This window comes from Sinocyclocheilus anshuiensis, unplaced genomic scaffold (assembly GCF_001515605.1).
Source record: "Sinocyclocheilus anshuiensis isolate Anshui unplaced genomic scaffold, SAMN03320099.WGS_v1.1 scaffold409, whole genome shotgun sequence".
Lineage (NCBI taxonomy): Eukaryota > Metazoa > Chordata > Actinopteri > Cypriniformes > Cyprinidae > Sinocyclocheilus > Sinocyclocheilus anshuiensis.
The window spans coordinates 388,227-400,626 of record NW_015540855.1 but is presented as its reverse complement, the minus strand read 5'-3'; the positions used below and the strand labels follow the sequence as shown (position 1 = coordinate 400,626).

The window sequence follows — 12,400 nt, the reverse complement described above, 5'->3', positions numbered from 1 at the left end:
TAAGGCTAATAAATGTATTTCACGATCTGGGTCATTATTTAATACAAAACAATATTTAATACAAAACCACACATAATGTTTCTACTGTATCTCTGTCAATCACTCTGATATTTAGTTAAAATGAGTGAATTGACTGAGTGCTGTCTGTCACTGTCTTTAATCAGTTCTGTGAATGACTGTATGGTATGCCACATGCACTGTAATATGTTTTATATTAAATTTTCAAATGAAAATAGCAACAAGATCGTTTTATAAAGTATGCGTTCATATGTGTTAAGGGCTAGATTTTCGCTGGAGGAAACAGCTGTTGTGTGATGAGGGGTGAACGCAGCGAAAACTTTACAGTACCATTAGATTGGAAACCGATTGTTCCCTCATGACCTTTTGTAAACTGTATTTATGACAAAGAACTGCATAGATACAGATATTATAACAATCTATCAATAAACACACACCTTGCGTCCTCCGTTTCTGTTTGAGTCCACTCGCGCTGCGCCGCCACGGCTCTGAGGCGATCACGAATTTGTGTACAGTTTATGGAGCTAATCGGTATAGCCCTGCTAAAAATTGCCTAGCGACGCCCATGCTTCTTACGTCTTATTTTGGAGAACCAGGACAAATATTTCAATCGATCGCTCAGGCATTTAAGTGGCACCGAAATGAGGCACCGAAATCTGCGTTCTGATTCGGTTCTAGTACATACCGGTTACATAGGTACCGGTGCCATATTGGCACCGGGTTTCGGTACCCAACCCTAGTGTGCCGTGTGTAATGCTCAGCAGAAGCCCTATGAGGTTACAGTATTAGATAAAGGAAATGAAGTTGTGTCATACTCCTGTGTTCTGAGACCTTTCAAGGATGAAGTACACTGTAAGTTGTAAAAGATTAATGGAGTGCATTTGACTAGAAAATTTATTTCAGTCTTTCTACTTCAAAATGTTACTTGCAGTTTCTTTGTAATTGTAAAATTTACTAGCAATTTCTGAGAGAAATCCTACACCTTTTTTTCACCGTAGTTGCTGGACTTGAAGTTTGCAAGCATCAAATCTATATACACAATTATATTTGACATTCTTATGCACTGTATATGATGGATATGATCCTTCCTTTGAAAGTGGTTAGTTCTTAGCTAGAAAAAGCTGTAGCGTGTTTCAGAATTTTCGCCAATAGGTCAAATGTCCAGATACATAAGATTACAGCAACAAGAGGCTGCATTAAATGAGAATTGTCTGCCATTTGCAGATTTAAAAACATTAATAATTCAAAGTGCACTACGACAGGTTAAAAATGAGGCAGCTGTGCACATGTTCAGGATATACAAGAAATAATTGCCTCACATGCACACACCCACTTTTCTGTCTGCTCTCTGATGTATAAATAAAAGACAAAAAAATGCCCCCAAAAATTACGAATAAAATAAATAAGTAAAATACTGGTCTAATGGGGTTTCTCCACTTTAAAAACATCGACCACAGTAAAGGATGCTAATAAGGATTAGAAGTGAAGAACAGGGGAGAAAATTCAATTTTAAAGCAGCCCACAAAAAGACTGGGGGAAAGACACACATGAGGATTTGGAGAGAGAAATTAGTAATTCCAATGGAATAATTCATGGGAAATTGTTCATTAAATTGTGTGACTGGAACACAGTAGCAATGCCTAATGTTTTTCACATTGTGGGAGCAAACAAAAAGCCTAGATCCTGTGATACTGTGCTTAGGAAAATTAAGTTTTGTGTAAATGTCACAAAAAATACCAAGCATTACAATATGTCACTCTATGCACACACAAAAAAAGCAAACAACATACTCTACTATCTAAACTGTACAAAACAGTTTGAATAAAATCTCTCTCTTCACCATCCTGTTCTCTTATGCACAGTCCTGTTGTCCCATTACCCCATATGTGCAATGCACTTCCTTGGACAAATACCATTGTCTTTTAAGCACTGACGGTAACTGTTTCTCAGGATGACGCATGTAAAAGAACCTTAGCGTGACTCTGTGTTATAGCTTATGTGACTGGACACTATGTCATGTGAGGATATAGTGACGCAATTTTATTCACACAGCACACACACTGCAGCTAAATACAGCTGCCAGTTTGTGTTTAATCCAGTTACATACACAGAAGAGTTTGACTGTTTTATGGGAGTGACAATCCTGTTCAATTTTTATTCCCAAAAATGACGTTAGTTTACAAAAAAATATACTTCGTATTATAGATAGACAAATATTAATTACTCTGTAATTATTATTATTAGTAGGCCTATTATTTTTATTATTATTTTGACATTAATAATTAAAGGCATTATTATTAAAAAACATAATATGCAATATTATTTTTGTATAATAATCATCAAAATCAACAAAGTTTTGTGTGAAAATTGGTGAAAATTTGTATCCCTCCTTACCAATGATCAAAACATATTTTTAAACGAACTTTCAGGCCAATTCCTTAAAGGGATAGTTCACCCAAAAATGAAAATTCTGTCAGTAATTACTCACCCTCATGTCGTTCCAAACCCGTAAGACCTTCGTTCATCTTCGAAACACAAATTAAGATATTTTGATGAAATCTGAGAGCTTTCTGACTCTGCAAAGACAGCAACGCAACTGACACGTTCAAGGCCCACAAAGGTAGTAAGAACATTGTTAAAATAGTCCATGTGACATCAGTGGTTCCGGGAGACTGACCAGGAAGAGAAGAAATTGTTGAATAAAGTAATTATTTTTGTTTTCTTTGCGCACAAAAAGTATTCTTGCACTGGCTGAACCACTGATGTCACATGGACTATTTTATCAATGTCCTTATTACCTCTCTGGACCTTTAATGTGGTAGTTCCATTGCTGTCTATGCAGGAGTCAGATAGCTCTCGGATTTCATCAAAAATATCTTATTTTGTTTTGGTGAACGAAGGTGAACGAAGTAGGGGTGGGAGAAAAAAAAATCGATCCATCGATGCATCGCAATTCTCTCTCCAACGATTCTGGATCGATTCTGAGAATTCCCCCCCCCCCCCTCTCCATGTGTTAGGTGTGCGTGCACTGGGACGGCGAGCAGAGCGCAGAGAGGAAGTGGAGGAGACTCCGAGAGGAATGTGAGGTGGTTTTGTTGGAGCAGGAACTCGTCTGGGCCACCAAAAGAACCGGCACAAACGGCAGCGGCCAGGAGAAGAGGAGACTGCAACCCGCCCTGGTGAGTCCACAAAAGCCCTCAAAATGCTGCTGGCTCAGGCTGTTCACGGACCATCTGATGCATGTTACACACAAAAATGGCAAGAACTTGAAAGTGATTGGCTGGCTTCATGTAGTCAGATTTGGGGTGCATTGGTTTTTATCAGTCTGGTTGGAGCAAAAGTTTATTTAAAGAGTTCATGACGTGAGAAATCAAATTTGCCTTGATATTTTGGCATATCAGAGGTCTTTGTACCTAGGGGTGGGAGAAAAAAATAGATCCATCGATGCATCGCGATTCTCTCTCCAACGATTCTGGATCGATTCTGAGAATTTCAGAATCGATTCTGAGCTTAGTTTTTAACCAGATGCGAGATCACGCTGAGTTTGCTTTAGAAACACCCGTATTCTGCTTGCTTCCAACGTTCAGATATTCTTAAATACTGAAAGCACTCTTTGTTTGTTGTTTGTAATATGTTTCTATGCTCCTCTTTATTATTTGCTACTTGCTTGTATGTTTTAAAGTTATATTAGTTTAAAATTATTAACATACAACTGTTTTAATTTTTTTTTTCAATTTGTAATTATTTTAAAAAGTACTTAATTACTTATGTAAAGACATGTAAATGTAAGGATTTTAAGATTCTCAAGTCAGTAAACTAATTAATTAATAAGGGGGGGGGATTTTTGGAATCAGAATCAGAATCAGAATCAGAATGAGCTTTATTGCCAGGTATGTTTACACATACGAGGAATTTGTTTTCATGACAGAAGCTTCCACAGTGCAACAGAATGACAGTGACAGGACAAAAACACAGATATTAAAAGAATAAAAATAGAACAAGTAAATAGTGAATAACAATATACAGATTGACAATTGTACAGGTATATTACAAAAGACAGTTTTGTATGTACAGGTATATTATGTGCCAATTCTAAATGTAAACTAAGTATCTAAGTACTTCTAGCTAATCACCAGTAAAGAGCATGTCCACTCATGATAGGGGAGTTGCCTGTGTTGGATATCGCATTTGTGAATTGTGGGGCGGAGCTATCAAGATAGGGGTGTGATTCTTTTGGGTAAGGGAGTGTTTGTTTTGGTGATTTCAAATATCAACAGCATTTCTCAGAAATCACTTAATGCACCTTTAAGAAATGACAATTCGGATGGGAATTAAAAGCACCACATGACACTGGTCTTTTAAATTTTAAAAGAAAAAGGTAAATTCAGCAAAGGACTTTCACACACATTATCGATTCAGACAGTAATAAAATCTCTAGCACCTATAAACGCTGACATGACAGTATGTCCCTATGTAAAACAATTATTCGATTAGGGCTAAAGAGTATAACATTACTTGCTCAATGCAAGCATTGCACCTGCAAGGTATACACACATACAACACACTCAGCAAATACCAGAGCGGGACTGTGATTGTTCTTTTAAGTTTCTGAGTTTCACTTCCTGTTTTACTTCCTGCAAGGGATTCTTACCGTGTTTTCACGTCATGCAATATTCATGCTGTTATCTGATACTGAGACATATGGACAGGCACACCACCTGTGTGTCACATACAGAGGGGGGGAGGATTCCTGTTCAACACACCACACACAAACAGGAATATGAGTTAGCCTTCGGTCACACAAACAAATCCACTACATGAAACATGAGAGAAACAGACAGACATGTGGGGGAAAGAACGGGACACAGGAAGAGAGCAAGTGAAAAAGCAAGAACAGTCGCATGCTAAAGCTGAGAGCCTCTTAACAGCTCTGGCTGGCAGGAAAACAGATGGGCACAGAAACTCGCTCGCACCCCTGGTTGCATCACACACGCATGTCGAGATGTGAGACGGGAGGGTAATTAACTTTCTTTGGCTGTTGCCGTCTGTTAGAGAAAAGCAAATTAAACCCCTACAGCATCTCCTTCTTCCTATTCACAGTCCCTCCATCTTTCTCTCTACGCCTCCACCTCCGTTATCTCCCGTTCAAAATGTTTCAGTAAAGTTCTCCTATTTCAGACACAAACTAGCACAATAGAGAAAAGAGAAAACGTCAGTTGAGATTATGATATCTGTGATAGCGCCTATATCTCCTCTCATGCACTTTTTATATCAAATATACACAAAAAAAACAGATAGAGTGACAGAAAAACACAATAGACAGAACAACAGACAGATAGGCAGACAGATGGAAAGAAAGAAAGAAAGAAAGAAAGAAAGAAAGAACAGATGTAATGCTTGAGAAGATTGAACGATAGATATAATGACAGAAAGAACAACAGACTGACAGACAGAAAGAATGATGAGAGAATGACAAAAAGAGACAGAAAGACAGACAGAAATAACAGGAAGAACAACAGATGGAAAGAATGATAGACAGAACAACAGAAAGAACGACAGATAGAGCAATGGACAGACAGATGGAAAGAGCAACAGAAAGACAGATGGAAAAAGCAACAGATAGACAACAGACAGACAGAAAGAACAACAGATAGAACAGCAGACAAACACAGACAGACAGATGAAAGGAAGATAGAAAGACAGACAGACAGACAGAAGGACAAACAGAATAAATGGCAGACAGGCAGACAGACAGAAAGAACGACAAATCAACAGACAGATGGAAAGAACAATAGATAGAATGACAGACAAACACAGACAGACAGACAGACAGAAAGAACAATAGAAAGACCGACAGATGGAAAGACAGACAGAGACAGAAAGATTGAAAGACAGACAGACAGAAAGAAAACGAAAGAATGACAGAAGAGCAATAGATAGAATGACAGACAGACAGGCAGAAAGAACAGACAGATAGAAAGAAAGACAGACAAACACAGACAGATTAAAGAAAGACAGACAGCTGGAGAGACAGACAGAAAGCGACAGACAGAAAGAATGACAGACAAATGGAAAGAGCAATAGATAGAACAACAGACAAACACAGACGGACAGACAGATGAAAGAAAGACAGATGGAAAGAATGAAAGACAGATAGGCTGATGGAGAAACTGACAGACAGAAAGAACAAAAGAACAACAGACAAATGGAAAGAGCAATAGATAGAAGGACAGATGGAAAGCACGATAGTTTGAAGGACAGACAGGCGGAAAGAAAAATAGAATGACAGACAGACAGACAGACATTTAGAGACATATAGATATAAACATTATCTAAATTGCATGCCTAATGATGCCTTTTTATTAATGAATTGCAAATTAATCTTTCTCTCTTTCTCTCTCTCTCTATAAAATATATATATTGTATATATATATCTTTACAAAAAAACAAGAAAAGGTTCTCAGACAAAATAAACTATGACAACCTATTGAATAGACTGCACATCTGTCCCTCACAACCACATTTTCTTTCATTTGTGAAAAATTCAATATGGCGTCTACGCTAACTACAGTCAAGAGTCCATTTGCACATTCATGCAGGTCTTGACTTCAGTATGACATTGAATTATGCATATTAGATTAGTCCATCCCAAACAGCAGCCAGATAAATGAATTACAAGGCTGATGGCATTACAATACGAATGGGTCATAAAAATCGAACGAGCTGCGCTTTATCAGATTTCAGCTCAACTAACATGCGTGCAAACCGCAGGAGCGCACATCCACGCCGCATTGAAGAACAGCGTGCATGCAGCGGCCAAGCGCTCTGGGCAGAGGTACTAAAGACATCGGAAACAACTCTATTTTTGTCTGACTGAAGTGTGAATATGATCCATGTGTGATGCGATTCACGTCTTTTTCAATTGGTTTGCTTGACAGTTCAGGTTAAATATGCATCATGCACACTGAGGGATCATATCACAAGATCACATGATTGCAATGCTGTTTTCAGTAAGAAGGGCCAAAACTGGGGTAGAGATGAAGGACTAGTTTGTTTGTTTGTTCATTGATTCATTCCAAATTTTTACTTTAGCTTTAATATTTCTTCAGAGATGCTTCTTCTCAGAAAGGATTTTAACATGCCGACAGTGTGTTGTGCTTTAGTGTGTGTTTAGACTTCCAGTTTGGTAAACTCTCTCTGAGAAGTTGCATCAATCATAACAATAAATTCCAAGGCAATTATAGTGACTTAGAATCGCCTGCTGTGAGCAATGATTCTGCTCTTTTGCATAATCTGCAGGTCTATGATAGTCGTGCAATAAAAAGTGTACATATTTAGCCTGTCTATTGAAGAGCTGTGTATTCTTGGATTTAGTCTTGGCTATTTTATAATTGTTCGTCGATGTGCACATACAGATGTGTTTTTGAAATTGTGTATCAAGTTTGATTCAAATGTTAAATGTTCTGGATAGAAACTCATGAAACTATCTTTCTTATTCATACACACAGCCTTGGCAAGAAACTCCCTCAGTGTCAATACTGTACTAAATACCTTGGCATTTAACACACTACATACAATTAGCACTACCACTGAAAAGGACTTTTCCTGCTGCAAAGTGCGCACTTCGCACATCATAGTTTGCACTGGGGGATTTTTCGAATTTAGGGTTTAAAAACTCACAGCTACCACTTCATTGTTTGTGGGTTTGCATGTAGCAGTACAGTGGCAGACTGTTGAAGGGTACATGACACACGTGACTGCTGCATTTCACTAACTTCCTTTTAGGTATCTTTCAGAGGAACAAAGGCAGTCTGGTAGGGGAAGGTCAGGGACATCAGAACATGCTGATTGTGTCACATGGCTAACTGTCTTTAACAGGATTTGAAATAAATATAAAAGCTTATTGTGAAAAGCTGGTGTTTATCAATTGAGTGTTTTTCCAGAAACATCAATATTGAAGATTGAGGAATTACACTGAACGACATTTGGCATTGTGTCTCAAGAAAAACACTACTGATGCTTTCATTAAACACTTGATAAAAATCACTTCTTATTTGGTATCGGTAAAGTTGTCAAGATTATCTAATCAAACACAATGAATTCATTTCATTAATCAATTCTTTTTTTATGAAAACCACAATGGTTAAAAAAAGTTGAATGTGTCTAATGCACATCTGAATGACCTAAGGCCTTTCACCTTAGATTTTAGTACATTTGCTAAATCATATCTCCTAAATACTGTTCCTCCTGAAGCACTACACAGCAACAAAAACACAACATCACTACATCCCAAACACCTGTAGCACTTCAAACAATCATTTTGCATAAGCGGGGATGAATAGATTTATTGAAATAGATGTGTGAAGTGAACCGACTGTTTCAGTGACAAAAGAGTCGAAATAAGCTTGCACTAATATTGTAGCTCTAAAATACATTGTAAATAAACTGTAACTAATATAATATATATGTATGAAGAAATGTATAAAGAAATTTCTATTTTTGTTCAGGAAGAACACATTCAATGTGTCAACAGTAACAGCAAAGACATTTCTATTCATCAAAGAAACCTGAAATAAATTATTCCATAAAAATATTAAGCAAAAAAAAGATATTTTTGGACAGACAAGAGTATAACAGAAATACATTAAAATATAGTTATTTTAAATTGTAATTATATATTTTATAATATTACCGTTTTACTGTATTTTTTTATCAAATAAACGCAACCTTGGTGAGCATAAGAGACTTCTTAAAAGAACCGAACCCAAACTTCTGAATTGTGGTGTAGTTCATATCAATTGGCAAAAACACTTTGTGAAAGGTGGTTTTCTTTTCTGGCAAACATAAACCCCAATTATCAACAATTCACAAAGCTGTTTCGAAAAAGAGAGGAAAATTAGCACAAAGCCACCTGTAAAAGACATTGAAATACACAACTGAATAAAACTCACATACTGTAGAAACACGAGCCACCTACTGTGAGAGCAAAAAAAAGACTGATATGGACTCCACGTCTGAGAGAAAGAGCGAGAGAGAGAGAGAAAATGTGAGAAATGTTTGTTTCCTGTAATGATAATTCATCACGTATGCATCACGTCAGAAGAGGTGTTGAAAAATGTTCAAGATGCGGAGGCTTATGACTATGTAATGTGTGTGTGTAATGATAAAACATCAAAGACAGACAGACAGACAGACAGACAGAAAGAAAGAACAATAGAAAGACTGACAGATGGAAAGACAGACAGACAGAGACAGAAAGATTGAAAGACAGACAGACAGAAAGAAAACGAAAGAATGACAGAAGAGCAATAGATAGAATGACAGACAGACAGGCAGAAAGAACAGACAGATAGAAAGAAAGACAGACAAGCACAGACAGATTAAAGAAAGACAGACAGCTGGAGAGACAGACAGACAGAAAGCGACAGACAGAAAGAATTACTTATGACTATGTAATGTGTGTGTGTAATGATAAAACATCAAAGAAAAAAATCCAACTCCGAGCAGGATGGAGCTGCCAGACTTAGTTTCATAATTAACACACAAGCGAGATACGCTCCTGCATAATGAACTCTCTGTGAATGACAGCAAAGGAATCGTGGCTGTTTAACAGACCCAAACCAGTTATCACGGCGAGCTTCAGTGTCCTAATGACTCCTGCAGAGCACATCCCGCTCCTGCTCTATAGAGACATTCAAGCCAGTGTAAAACTTCTGCTATCGGCCTTGTGTGGGAGTCATTTCTCTCTGAAGCATCTGTCTCGGCTATTCATATCTGCTTTTTGTGGTTCAGATATTGCATACAATGACAAGGCATAAATGTGTGACAGTAGCTCAGCATAGTGTAGCTTTTACAAGTGCTGTAGCACGACAAAACACTACAGCGCTACTTGTTTTATTGTATTGTCCACAGTATGTAGCTATGCGACAGTGAGCTTAGTCAATAATCGAACGCTCTCTTTTATGTGTAAAGAACTGGTGCATTTGCAGATATGAAATGTAAGTACATACCTTCTACTTGACTTTTTTGAAAGAAATCTCGTTCCCCAAGGCTACACTGAAAAAAATTCCACCTACTTCAATTTAAATACATAAGTTCAGTTGCTGCCTTAAAAGTATAATCAAACCGGCTGTACAAGTTAATTTAACTTAAATGATATTAAACTGACTTAAAATTAGTTGAATCTTGTATTAAATAATGAAAAATGGAAAACATTTGCTGATATGATGTTATTTTTACAGTGTACATTTGCTCAAAATATAGTATAAATATTAAAAAAAGTATATTTACAAGTGAAATATTATTGCAATTTAAAATGTCTGTTTTCTATTTTAATACATTTTAAAATGTATATATTTAAATGCCATTACTCCAGTCTCCAGTGTCACATGACCCATTAAAAACTATTCTAATATGCTGATTTGCTGCTCAAGAAACATTTCTTTGATCCATCCTTGCTGAATAAAAACAATTATTTCTTTTAATAATTTAATTTAATGATTTTAATTAATGATTAATGATTCACTGTGAATCATTAAATACACATTGTCATGATGATTTAAGTCTCACAACTAGGGCTGTACTATATATCGTTTCAGCATCGATATCACGATGTGCGCATCCGCGATAGTCACATCGCAGGATGTGCGATGTTTAGTATAGGCTACTGATCGTTATGTTTATACTGATTGTTTTCGTTGCTCACACACAGACACGGTGTCTACACCGGACGCGACAGCTGTACAGAGATACCCATTTTAAATACATTTAGTAGCAGAGCTACTGCACGCGATTTTTAGTGCTGGAAATCCATTTATCCTTTGTTGAAACTTCCGGGTCGTCGTGGAGAGCGCAGGTCACGGTTGCTTAGCAACGGCAGATGCCACGAAAGCGCAAGCTCCTGAGCGCTTTGGAAAGAAGGAGAAAGCGGCGTGGCTGGCATTTTCCACGCGTTTTTTTAGGCGCGACATGTGAACGGCCCCAAAGTCTGTCTACACTGGACGCGACAAATCAACCGTTGCATATCATTTGAACTTTGTGTCAGTATGTCATAAAGAGAATGAGCATCAGTTTACTGTCGGGGATTTGTCGTGCCGCTCGCACCTGGTGTAGACACGGTGAGAGCCACGCAGATGCACGTGAACACTGATTTCTGTTCACTTCTGCATCTATTTGTGCCTGAAATACTGTGCTCTGCAAGTATCTTTGTAAACACAGTTGCTTATGGCTTAGGTGAAGGGAAACAATTGAGAAAGAAAATGGATGTTTAACACTATATTGGTTCACAGCAATTTAATGTTCTTGTTGCTTTCTCTGTTCATGAACGTTAATCAAACAACAAAACACAAAGAAAAATCACTTTTGTAGCTTTAACACAGATTTGTTAGATTTAATTTATAGTGAAAACTATGCAGTGTTATTTTACATTTGATTATTCCATTTCTGTACCTGAATACTGTTAGACTTACCTGAAAAATATAAAGCACTGCTTATTTCATTTGTATCTTTGTTCTGTTATTTATCTATGCTTGTAATTAGTTTATTTCCTATGCTGATTTACTCGCCTACAAAATCACCCCAATCATTGATTATTTTTTTTCCAAATAGAGCTATTGAAGTCATCTGATTTTTTTTTTCATATCGCAATATATATCGCAGAAAAAAAAATATCGCAATGTGAGTTTTTTCCAATATCGTGCAGCCCTACTCACAAACCTTGTTTCATTTCGAAATGAACAGTGATCATATCTTGCAGTTATGTAAGTCTGACGTGGACTCATCATACTGATTAAAATCGATAGCTCGTGAGTTTGTGAGACTTTCTGAATGATTCATTAACTACCTCATGAAAGTCATTTGTTTGGGTAATACCGGTTGCTATGTATGTTTTGTTTATTTGCGTGCAGTTCAATAGAAAGGCGTGTTTTCTTGCCGTTATTTTAGTAGCACACAGTTTCTTTACATATTCATTTCAGACTGCAAGCTAACCACTGGTGTGTGTGTGTTAGTGTGTGTAGGCCCATAACCAAACGTGATATATATGCAGTATGAAAAATTCCCCACTGTCCTGACATAGGAAACACTAATGTCCTTAAATAAACATACTACTAAATCCCAAGTCAGCACTTGAGTAAAGACGGATAGAAAGAAGAAAAGGAGGAGGATGTAGTTGAAAAGACAAATGATTCCCACTTTCCTAAGAATCCCATTGGGCCAACCATATAACACTATAGCAGCATCCATGTTTTAATAGGTCTACAGATCTGCAGTATTACCCAAAATGCAACAATAGTGCACAACGTACCAGTCTAATTTCAGAAACCGGCAGTTAGTGGTGATTTCACCATTTCTCAGACAAAGTGCTGAAGGTGGGTGGGTGTGG

At 37.2% G+C, this 12,400-nt stretch overlaps 1 protein-coding gene across 2 annotated transcripts in view; it reads right to left on the bottom strand.

Annotated features, from left to right (window-relative positions):
* LOC107687813 (polypeptide N-acetylgalactosaminyltransferase 1-like) overlaps positions 1-12,400 on the bottom strand; it is a 128,056-nt gene that overhangs the window by 57,537 nt on the left and 58,119 nt on the right. The window contains exon 1 of one of the 2 annotated variants that reach the window (XM_016485280.1): positions 8,970-8,994. The exons of the other annotated variant lie outside the window; for it this stretch is intronic. The gene's annotated coding sequence lies outside the window, so the exon portion shown is untranslated. Of the gene's footprint in view, positions 1-8,969; positions 8,995-12,400 lie in introns of those variants that run through there. 2 annotated transcript variants of the gene reach the window in all.